Raw genomic sequence first — 11,485 nt, 5'->3', positions numbered from 1 at the left:
AAGGAAATGTCATTGCTATTAGTGCAATTGAATATCAAATCTTACATTTTACTTTAATAAAATTATAAAAAACCAAGCAATAGAGAAAAAGTAATATCAAAAAATTCAGTACAAATAAGAAGGGCATCTCTAACAATTAGCATTAACAGTTTTAACAAACAGAAAATCATATTCAACAATAAGACTCAAGTGCCCTATCCTATGGCATAGTTGAAGCTCTTTGAGAATCGTAATAACTTCAGCCATCCACAACAGGCGAAACAGTTGAGAAAGCCAACCAAACCCGTTGCACCCCGTCAGAATCCATACCGAATTCCGCCACAAGACAATGAACAATTGATTCAAGTCCAAACCAGTGGCTACTAATAGAAAGTAGAAACCAAGAAGTGATCACTCACTGCCTTTCTAATGTCCTTCAGCATGATACAATGCCATACCATGCCACTTAAGATTTCACAAAAGCCAGAATCCAATCTAACAAACCGACAAGAAGGCACCATTGCAAGCCAATAACCCCGTTTCATCGAGCAGAAAACCGAGGTCTCATGATGCCAAATCTTCTTACGAACCACACTACCATTGACTGATGTAATAGACAAATTAGCCACAACTTAAGAGAAGACACCATATATGGAGCAATACTTGTATGCACCTATATCTATAAACATGTAATTAAAATTGGAGAAGTAATAAGAATTATTGTTTACTTGTTCATCAGAGACCATATAAGAAACAAATTACAAATATTCATAAATTTACATTTTCTTTTACAATAATAGTCCAAATTAACTACTCTTTCACAAATTATAAAAATTATGATTAAAAATAAAATAAAAAATTCTATAATTTCAGTTCCAAATTTGGAGAAGTAAAAAATTGGCAATACCAACTAAATATTTCTGATCCACAAGGTTTCACTGTCCAATCATGTACTTTCTTTCCTCTAGCTGCATCTGCATCACAGCAAATATTTCTATGCATAGCCACTTCTAACCATTCCAAGAGCACAGTCAATCATGTAATAGAGGGTTTGTTTTATAATAAAAACAAGTATTATTTCTATTGAAACTCAATAGCACAATGGAAAGAGAACAACTGTCTTCAATCACATTACGAGGGCAATAAACAAACAAGTTAGAGAGTGAGGAAGGAGTGGAGAGAGCCCAAATAGTAACACAAATATTATTGCATAACTAGAATTTAATAGAAAACAATATAAACAGTATAAAACATCTGTTTAGAATTCCAATGATATTATTGTATGAATTTAATAAGTGTTACATGATGAGTCCATCACAAGACAATGAATCTTTCATAAGAGTTCGTGTCAAAAATTGATTACATATACCTACGTGAACAATTTAAAAAACCACATAATAGGATGAAAATAACTGTTGCTCAAGGACGAACAACAAGACGGGTCATGAGGCCTTCTCAAATGGTCGGCGGGCAGAAAAAACAGACTGACCAAATGAAAGAAAAATGTTGAACAACCTGCTTGAAGGATTGTTATTGTTCTTTCTAATTGATAGACATCCTGCAAAAGCTACCTTTGATGACTTTTTCAAGCTGCCAACCAATTTAAAAAAACCACATAACTCGTGTTGCTGCTCGTCCTTAAACAACATAATTCAATTAAAAAGTTACAAATGAATTTAGATTTCATTTGTGACCCAAAGCAAAACTCAATGAGGTGAAGTAATAAAAATTAAGAAACAAAACAAAAAGAGTATGATACTAAAAGAACATTCATTTACACTCTTATTTCAATTCAAAGCATAGCTAGTGTCAAAATATCATACATTAAGATGAAGTGTTGAAACTAATTTCTTTAACATTCTTGAAATAGTATTATACATTAGAAGACAGTTAATAATAGCAAGTAGCTACTCTACCAAGTAATTAATACTATCAAATGACTTTCATCTAATCCCCATTAGAACTTTGAGTCCAAAAAAAAAATTGTCACTTTTTGAATACAAAACCAGATAAATAATCGTAAAAATTCCCATAATAAACCTTAATAGCTCTTACTTAGATGCAACTAATGTAAAGAAAAGAAATAAAGCATAATTACGAATGTCTCAGCAAATACCAATGATTACTCTTTCTCAAAAATCAACATAAAAATACCAAAGATATACCAATAAAAAAATCAAACTCAAATTGAATCACATTAAATTATTAAAAGAATAGAACAAATAACACTGACACAGCATTAAAACTCTCATAAATGTGAGAAATGACTATAAAGCTTCACATATACAAGTACAGACTAATACTATCAAATGACTTTTACCTAATCCACAGTAGAGCATTGTGTCCAAAAAAAAAGTTCACTTGTAATACAAAACCAGATAAATAAACATAAAAATCTTCATAATAAACCTTAATAAAACCCTTAATAAGAAGTAACCAATACAATGAAAAAGAATGAAGCATAATCATTAATAAAAATACCAAACATTTCAATATAACAATAAAGAAATCTAACTAAAATTGAATAACAGTTAAAATCATAAACACAATAGAATAAATAACACTGACTAAAGATTCTACTTTGAAGAGTGAAAGAGAAACCAACCTCAACAAAAGCATACAAATACTCATAATTGTGAGAAATGACTAGCAAAGATTCACACAAGTGTAGTGTAATACTATCAAATGACTTTTATCCAATCCCCATTAGAACTTTGTGTCCAAAAATTAATAAAACAAAAAAAAAAATCTAACCATCTTCTCATGCCATATCCCTTACCTAGATGCAACCAATACAATGAAAAGGAAATCAAGTATAATTATGAATGTTTCAGCAAATACCAAAGATTACTCTTTCAAAGATCAATACACAGTTATATCATAAACAGAATAGAATGAATAATACTAACTAAAGATTCCACTTTGAAGAGTGAGAAAGAGAGACGAATCATACAAATAGTCTCTCATAAATTAACAAATAGAGTAATAGACATATCATCAAACACCTACAATGCATAAATCAAAAAACAAAAACGACAGGATAAATCAAAAGATTGAGAATTTGATGAGCCCGCTTGGACCATCACTGCCCTGTAATATTACTAGGCTCTGACCGCGGGCAGTCTTCACTGCAAGATAAGAGAGCAGCCATTAGAGTTCCAAAACGAACTAACCAAAGAACAAAAACCTAGAGCTTCTTTGGGGGAATGAGAGAGCCGCCATCAACCCCGGAAGGAGGGTGGCTCGAGCTCAGTCCCGCCGGAGAAGAGAGGGAAAAGTCGATGGTTAGGGTTTTATTGGGGAGCTCTCGTATGCTAACTTCTCTTGCTCAGATAAGATCAAGTAGTTTGGGTAAAATTAGGGTTTCTTCCCCATTTTTATACCCAAAATTTCATGTAATTATTAATCAAAAAATTATAACAAAAATGTGAAATTAAAAAAAAAATGATAGTAAAATATTATTTAAAATTTTTACAATACATCTTCTTGATGTGCGGATCTATTTCTATTTATTTTGATATTCGAAAGAATTTTTTAGTTTAATTTTTTTATAGTCGTATACGTTTCATAATTTTAACACATTCAGACAAATTTAACAAGCCGAAAATAGAGTTTAAATAGTCTGTTGCATGCATAACTCTTTTATTTTTATATTGTAAATTATTCTGAATTTCTTAAAATTTTATAAAATATTTTAAATAACTATTAATTACACAACTATAAAAAAAAATAAATTCAAATCCAAAGAATAATACAATTTAATTTAATAAAGTAAACACTAAACTTTCCTTCAAAATAAATAGTAATTATAGTGACACTAACCTTTTCTAATAAAATACATAATTATATAAATCCAAGATTAACAATAGCAAAACATGGATTTCTATCTATGTCTCTAAAAAACCAAATTTGAACAATTTGCCCTGCCTTCAATTCATTCTTTTGAGCAAAATTACTCCACTTTTTTATGAAATTGTAAGAATTAACAGCGGCGCACTTCCACTGTGTGAGTAACAAGGTTTCTTCCTCCAAATTAGGTCCAATAACTCGTACCTCGATGTTTTTCTTACTTATCATGGCTTTTTCTTTGAGGCTTAAGAAATCAACAGATTTAATTTGTTTTAACAGCATGGAAAGACGGTTGAGATGCGAACTAATATCTGCTGCAAATAAACTTTTTTGGTAAATCAAAAAAGGTTTCTCTTCATTATTATCATTTATTGTTGTGTCATCAATACCTTGCATAATTCTTATCTTCTCTAAGAATGCTTGAGAAAGAAGAGGTGGCTGATCTGGCCCTTTAATTATGCCGGTTCTTTCCTCTGAATTAGTATTAACATAATTCTCAAGCATATCATTTGGTTGTTTATGATGTCTTATTTTGCTCAATTCTTGGATACATACTTGAGCAAGTATGTCTAACTTAGTAGTATCTATAGAAGACTTATTTGACATTATAATATACTAGTGGGAGACATACGTGCTCCGCACGTGTATCAAATTAAATGTTGATTTATATATTAATTTTAATAATTTAAAAATTTACAAATTTAGTTTTTTTTTATAATAAATAAAAGACACTTGTATAAGTAAATGCGGATTTTTTTATTGCCTTTTTTATTATATAAAATAATAAATAAATTATTTTTAGGATTGAAATAAATTTTTAATTTTAAAAAAGAAGTATTTTAAAAACATAATTTAAGTTACAAAGAAAAATTATTATAGAAGATTAAAAGAAAAAAAAAATTGAAAGGATTCATAAAAAATGTTAATATGAAGGAAAGATTAAGATTACCGTAAATAATTATGTATATTTGGTTGTTTCATATTTACAAAATTTAAAATATATATATATGAAAAATAATATTTTTATTCTATATATTATAAATAATTATATAATATATGATAAATAATTATATTATTATGATAATTAGTACAAGAAATCAAATTATTTTACTAATTTTTTTAAATTGTTGAAAGTTTATACTTAAATGATAATATATGCTTGCAAATAATTTCTATCCATCAATATAAATATAATTATTAAAATAATTTGTTATGTGATTATTATCTAATCTATAATTATTCATAGAGAGCGATTAAAACAATATATTATTATACTTATATAAGGGATAAGAATCTTTTAACAATTTGTTGTTGTTAATTATAATGTTTATAGATAAACTATAATGTAAGCATATTGTTGTTTCATAACAATGATTATTTATATTTATTTGTTGTGTGATTATTAGCTAATATATGATTAAAAATTAAAAATATCACTCACAAAATTTCTCACTTGTAAAAGTATAATGTATAGTTATCAAAATAATTTAATTTATATTAAATTATAAAAGATTTTAATGGAAAAAAAAAAAAAAGATAAAAGTTAAGTAAGTAATTTAAGATATAAAAAGCCTAAAAATTATTGACACTTTTTATATAGTTATAGATTATAGATTATTCATAGAGAGTAATTAAAAGAATATTTTAATAATTTTTTATTGTTAATGGTAATATTTTTATAAATAAATTATAATATATGCATATTGTTTCATCAACACAAATATAATTAGTTATATTAATTTATTATGTGATAATTAGTTAATATATAATTATTTATGGTAATGTTTATAGGTATAAACTATAATGTATACATATACACATATTGTTTCACAAACACAAATATGATTATTTATATTGATTTGTTGTGTGATTATTAACTAACATATAGTTATCAAACTATAGTTATCAAAATAATATAATTTATATTAAATTATAAAAGATTTTAATAGAAAAATAATAATGGTTAAATAAATAATTTAATATGTAAAAGCTCAAAAATTATTCACACTTTTTATATAGTTTTAATTTATGCTTTGTAGTCTTTTTCATATAAACAAACTATAACTATAGATTAGTAAAAGAAATAAAAAATGTGTATTTATATACATAATATTGTAATAAAAAAATAGAGCTCTCTAAATTATGATTTTTTCTTGTAATTAAATGATGTGAGGATTTATAGTAATTAATAAATTAACAAAAAAAAAAAGGAAAGACAATTTTGTAATTTACTTTAGGAAGCCCAAAATAATGTAAGGATTTAATAGTAATTAACAAAAAAAAAAGGATAATGTTGTAATTTACTTTGGGAAGCCCAAAGCCACATTCTCCTTTTTATATAGTTATGGATATAATAATTTTTTTCTTAGTTGAAATGGAATAAATGAAATGTAAAATAAATAAGCTTTATTTATAGATGATCATTTTATAATTATATTAGGATTAGTGATACAAATTTTATAATTTAAAATTGATATATGTTTTTATCATTTTTTTAATCATAATTTATATCTTTTTGACATTTTTAAATTTAAACAAAAAAAAAGTAGTAATTTTATTTTATTATTCATCATTTTTTTTTGTGTACGGTCAAATTACTTTCCGAGTAAAGAAACATATTAACCTTTTTTGGGGACTTAAGTGATATATAATAAATATTTGGAGAGATAATTGATATTTTGAAGAGAGGTTGGGGTCATCTTTATATAAGCAAATAAAAATGAAAGTTTTGAAAATTATTCAAAATTAAATACATCTTATTTATTATTATTATTATTATTATTATTATTATTATTATTTAAAAAATACACATTGAAATAGAGTTACCTATAAGATATGAGAAGAGTAGTTTCTTTTAAGCCAAAGTATATGCTAATTTAATTCATGAACATCAATAATTAAATTAAAACTAATATGAATTTAAATTGAAATAGAAAACTAAATGTTCATTTTTTTTTTTAATCTAATTCAATCATTTTATGACAAGATATCATTTCTATTGAAACTCAATCGCACAATTAGAGAGTAAGGAAGGAGTGGAGAGAGCCCAAACAAAGCGACTTGATGCATAATAAAGAGATAATGTGGGTTAAAGATTGCAATCCACTATTCATTGTACAACTAGAATTTAATAGAAAACACTATAAAGAATTTAGTAACATAAATATGTTTCTCGAAAGCAATATTATAAATTTAGTAAGTGTTACATGATGAGTCGACAATAATTCTTTTACGAATAACAAGACGGGTCATAAAGCCTTTACAAATGGTCAGTGAATAGAAAAAATTGTTTAACAACCCGCTTGAAGGATTGTCATTGTTCTTTCGAATTGATCGACATCTTGCAAAAGCTAAATTGCCTTTGACAACTTTCTCATGCTTGTCCTTAAAGAACATAATTCAATTAAAGAAAATTACAATGAATGAAAACACAAAGCAATTATCTATCTAGACAACTCAAATTGAGTTTTGTATCGAAAAAACAATTACACATGTATTCACACTCAGCCTATCCTTAAGCAAAAGAACTTTATCATTATATAAAGCTCTCATATTCATAGCTCATACATAACCAAAAGTTAATTAATTTAGAAATAAAATAGATATATCCAAGTATTCAGTTGCAAATAACGGTATTTTCTACTTGAATATTATACTATCAAAGCTTCACACATAAAAGTATAGAGTAATGCTATCAAAAGACTTTCATCTAATCCCCATATTAGAACTTTGAACTCAAAAATCATGAATACATAAAAATACCAAAGATTTTACGGTGATGGCAGTTGTTTTAAAATTATATGGTGATTATTCTATAAATTTATTGTCTTCTTTTTCTTTTAGATGTTTATTTTGTGTGAGGATTGTTCAACTTTTAATTTTTTTTCACTATAACGTATATTTGAAGATATTTTTGTTATGTACTTTCTTGTATATGATGATTTTAATTTTTAATTTTTTTATTAATAAATTCATATATCTATTGAAAAATACATAAAAATAAGTTTAAAATTATAATAATTCTATTATTCAATTAATATTTTTATATATATAATTTAAAATTACTATAAACACAGCGAAGAGCATTCTGTTTATACTAGTTAAATAATCATAAGTAAAATAAACAAAATGAATAGTAATAATAACTAAAGCTTCAACTTTAAAGAGAGAGAGAAAACAACTTCAAGACTTGATAAAAAAAAGAATAATTAGCTTTTTTAGTCCCTGTACTTATGACACTATACTATGATGCCCCTTAATTTATAAGCGTAGTTAAAAATACCCCCTAAAATATATCAGTTGGAATAGTATAATCCTTTTATCTAATTTTGTTAAAATTGACTAAAGTTGACTGTTAAATTAATAATGTGGCATTATACATAGATAGTAGTTGAAAAATTATATACCATTAGGAAAATAAATTAAAGTCATAAAAATTACAATCACAGGAAAAAAAAATGAAAAATAACATCCCAAAAAATAGAATATCATTACCTTAATTTTCCAAAAATCTCATGTTCTTTCTAGTGATATCCATCTCTTCAAATACTGTAGAATCCTAATTTTACACCTTTTTCTAATTTGAACTGCTAAAAAACGATTGGAATTATTTTAATAAAATTATTTTTATTAAATTTTTTTAAAAGGTTATGGAATCATTTTTTAATCATCTTTCATTGTCAATTATTATGCCACCTCATAGTCAATTTTCCCTCTAAAAAGAGATGAAATTACTACTCTATCCTTTGTTATAATACCACATCATCAATACAAACGGTATTTTTAAACAAAATAAACAGAAGGACTAAATGTATGCATATAAAATTATACAAGGACTATTTGTAACAAGCTGAATAGATTAAGGGGCATCAGGGCCGGCCGCCCTCGAAAATATATAAAAAAATAATCAAAAGAAGAGTGTTATGGGATTAGAACCCATGACCTTGGACATTATGCCATCCACCTCAACCAACTAAGCTATGAATATGTGTTGCTTATAATACACTTAAATTTTACTTAAATAAAAGCCTAAATAATTTTTTTTATTTTTTTTATTTCGGGCCCCCGAAAAGTGTGGGCCCTAGGCGCGGGCCTAGCCCGCCTATGCCTAGGGCCGGCCCTGAGGGGCATAATAGTATAGTGTCATAAGTACAGGGGGTAAAAAAGATAATTATTCTAAAAAAAATTACTGAATAAAATTATAAAATAATTATTATTAAAATCCAAACAATAATAGTAACACAATTTAGTTTATAAAGTAAACACTGAACATTCGTTCAAAATAAATATTAATTATAGTAAACATTAAACTAAAAACAAAACACACATTCTCTTGTTGATAAAACAAATAATTATATAAATCCAAGATTAACAATAATAAAATATGAAATTCTATCGACATTCCTAAAAAAATCAAGTTTGAACGATTTGCCCTACCTTCAATTCATTCCGTTGAGCAAAATAACTTCACTTTTGTATTAAATTGTAAGAATTAATGGCAACACACTTCTATCATGTCAGTAACAAAGTTTTTTTCTCCAAATTAGGTCTAATAACTCGTACATCAATGCTTTTCTTACTTACAATTGCTTTTTCTTTGAGGTTTAAGAAATTAGTAGAATTAATCTATTTCAACAGTATGAAAAGATGATTGAGATGCGAACTAATATTCGATGCAAATAAATTTTTTTGGTAAACCAAAAAAGGTTTTTCGTCATCATTATCATCATCAACTGTTGCATCAGTACATCGCATAATCCTTATCTTTTCTAAGAATGCTGGAGAAAGAAGAGGCGCTGGATTTGATCCTTTAGCTATGTCGGTTCTTTTAAAATTTGATTGTACATGATATTCATGTTAGGATTTATAAAACACTCAAGAAATACAAATAATCACAAATCTAATCATATTTCAAAGAGTACTTTAATATAGAAAATATTAAATCATATTCTATAGAACCTTTGCTAAATTAAAGAATAAGGTAATGATAAAAGATGAGCGAAAACATTAACCTAAAGTCATTGTTGGAGATAGCACATAAGATTATGATCTTCCAAGAATACTCTATTTCTTAAAGTATTTTTTTAAATGGAGAATGAGAAAATACCTATTTATAGACTCATCTTAAAATGAGTTTTGGGTATTTATATTTTGACCACTCAATAAATTATAAATTAAATTATGGTATATCTATACATTATTTCCATGATAATTTAATACCCTTTTGATACTCATAACATAATCGGTCACTTAATTTTATATCACACTTTATAATAACATATACATTGTACATATATACTAAATTTTAATCTAATAATTTATTGTACCTTATTCTTGTTAATTCTTCCATGCATACTCAGTAAGTAGGTCTAAAGTAGTAGTATCTAATCTACCTCTATATTAAAAGATTTATTCGACATCATAAGTTACAATAAGTTTCTTATTAATTGAGATGAAATAAATAAAATGTAAAGTAAGCTTTATTATATAGTTATTTATAGATGATACGTGCTTTAGCAAAGTAAATGTCATTGGTTAGGAAACCAATTGATTAATCAGGATTTGTGACAATACCACATCGAAATTACACCATTGGCTTTCTTAATGAAAATGTTATATAAGTTATTAACTGTAACTCATAAAATTTAGTTTACTAATTTAAGATTTAATTTATTGTTGCGTGTCAATACGTTGCATAATTCTTATCTTCTCTAAGAATGCTTGAGAAAGATGAGATGGCTGATCTCGCCCTTTAATTATGCTGATTCTTTCCTCTGAATTAGTATTAACATAATTCTCAAGCATAAGATTTGCATACGATTTGATTGTTTATGATGCCGGTATAAGATATGAGAAGAGTAGTTTCTTTCAAGCTAAATTATATGCTGATCTAATTCATGAACATCAATAATTAAATTAAAACTAATATGAGAAAAAAATATCTCAAAAATTTAAATTGAAATTGAAATAGAAAACTAAATGTTCTTTTTTTATCTTTTTTTTTTATCTAACTCAATCATTTTATGATAAAAAATTATTTCTATTGAAACTCAATCGCACAAGAGTAAGGAAGGAGTGGAGAGAGCCCGACTTGATGCATAATAAAGAGATAATGTGGATTGGAGATTGCAATCCATTCTTCATTGCACAACTATAATTTACTAGAAAGCACTATAACCAATTTACTAACATAAATATGTTTCTTGAATGCAACATTATAAATTTAGTAAGTGTTACATGATGAGTCCATTACAAGACAATGATTCTTTTACAAACAACAAGATGGGTTATAAGGCCTTTTCAAATGGTCAGTGGACAAAAAAAACTGTTGAACAATCTGCTTGAAGGATTGTCATTGTTCTTTCTAATTGATCGACATCTTGCAAAAGCTAAATTACCTTTGAGAACTTAATTCTCATGCTGATCCTTAAACAACATAATTCAATTAAAGAGAATTACAATAAATGAAAGATTTCATCTGTGACCCAAAGCAATTATCTGTCTAGACAACTCAAATTGAGTTTTGTATCGAGAGAATAGTTATACATGTATTCACACCGAGCCCATCTGTAACACCCTAACTAGCATAGGCGTATTATGTGATTTTTAAACGTACTGTGCAGCTCGTTGCTAATCAACGAGGTTTATGAAAATCGTG

The 11,485-nt window shown here is 26.4% G+C and overlaps 1 long non-coding RNA gene across 1 annotated transcript; it reads right to left on the bottom strand.

The window, feature by feature from the left end:
• LOC115723223 (uncharacterized) lies at window positions 1–3,563 on the bottom strand. Its single transcript, XR_004012920.2, has 2 exons — window positions 887–3,563; window positions 1–658 (listed from the first exon to the last, which is right to left on the bottom strand). It is a non-coding gene; the product is annotated as an uncharacterized LOC115723223 (long non-coding RNA).
• Window positions 3,564–11,485: the final 7,922 nt, after the last annotated feature.

Source organism: Cannabis sativa, chromosome 9 (assembly GCF_029168945.1).
Source record: "Cannabis sativa cultivar Pink pepper isolate KNU-18-1 chromosome 9, ASM2916894v1, whole genome shotgun sequence".
NCBI lineage: Eukaryota > Viridiplantae > Streptophyta > Magnoliopsida > Rosales > Cannabaceae > Cannabis > Cannabis sativa.
The sequence above is the reverse complement of the archived record's forward strand: the minus strand, read 5'-3'. Positions and strand labels throughout refer to the sequence as shown.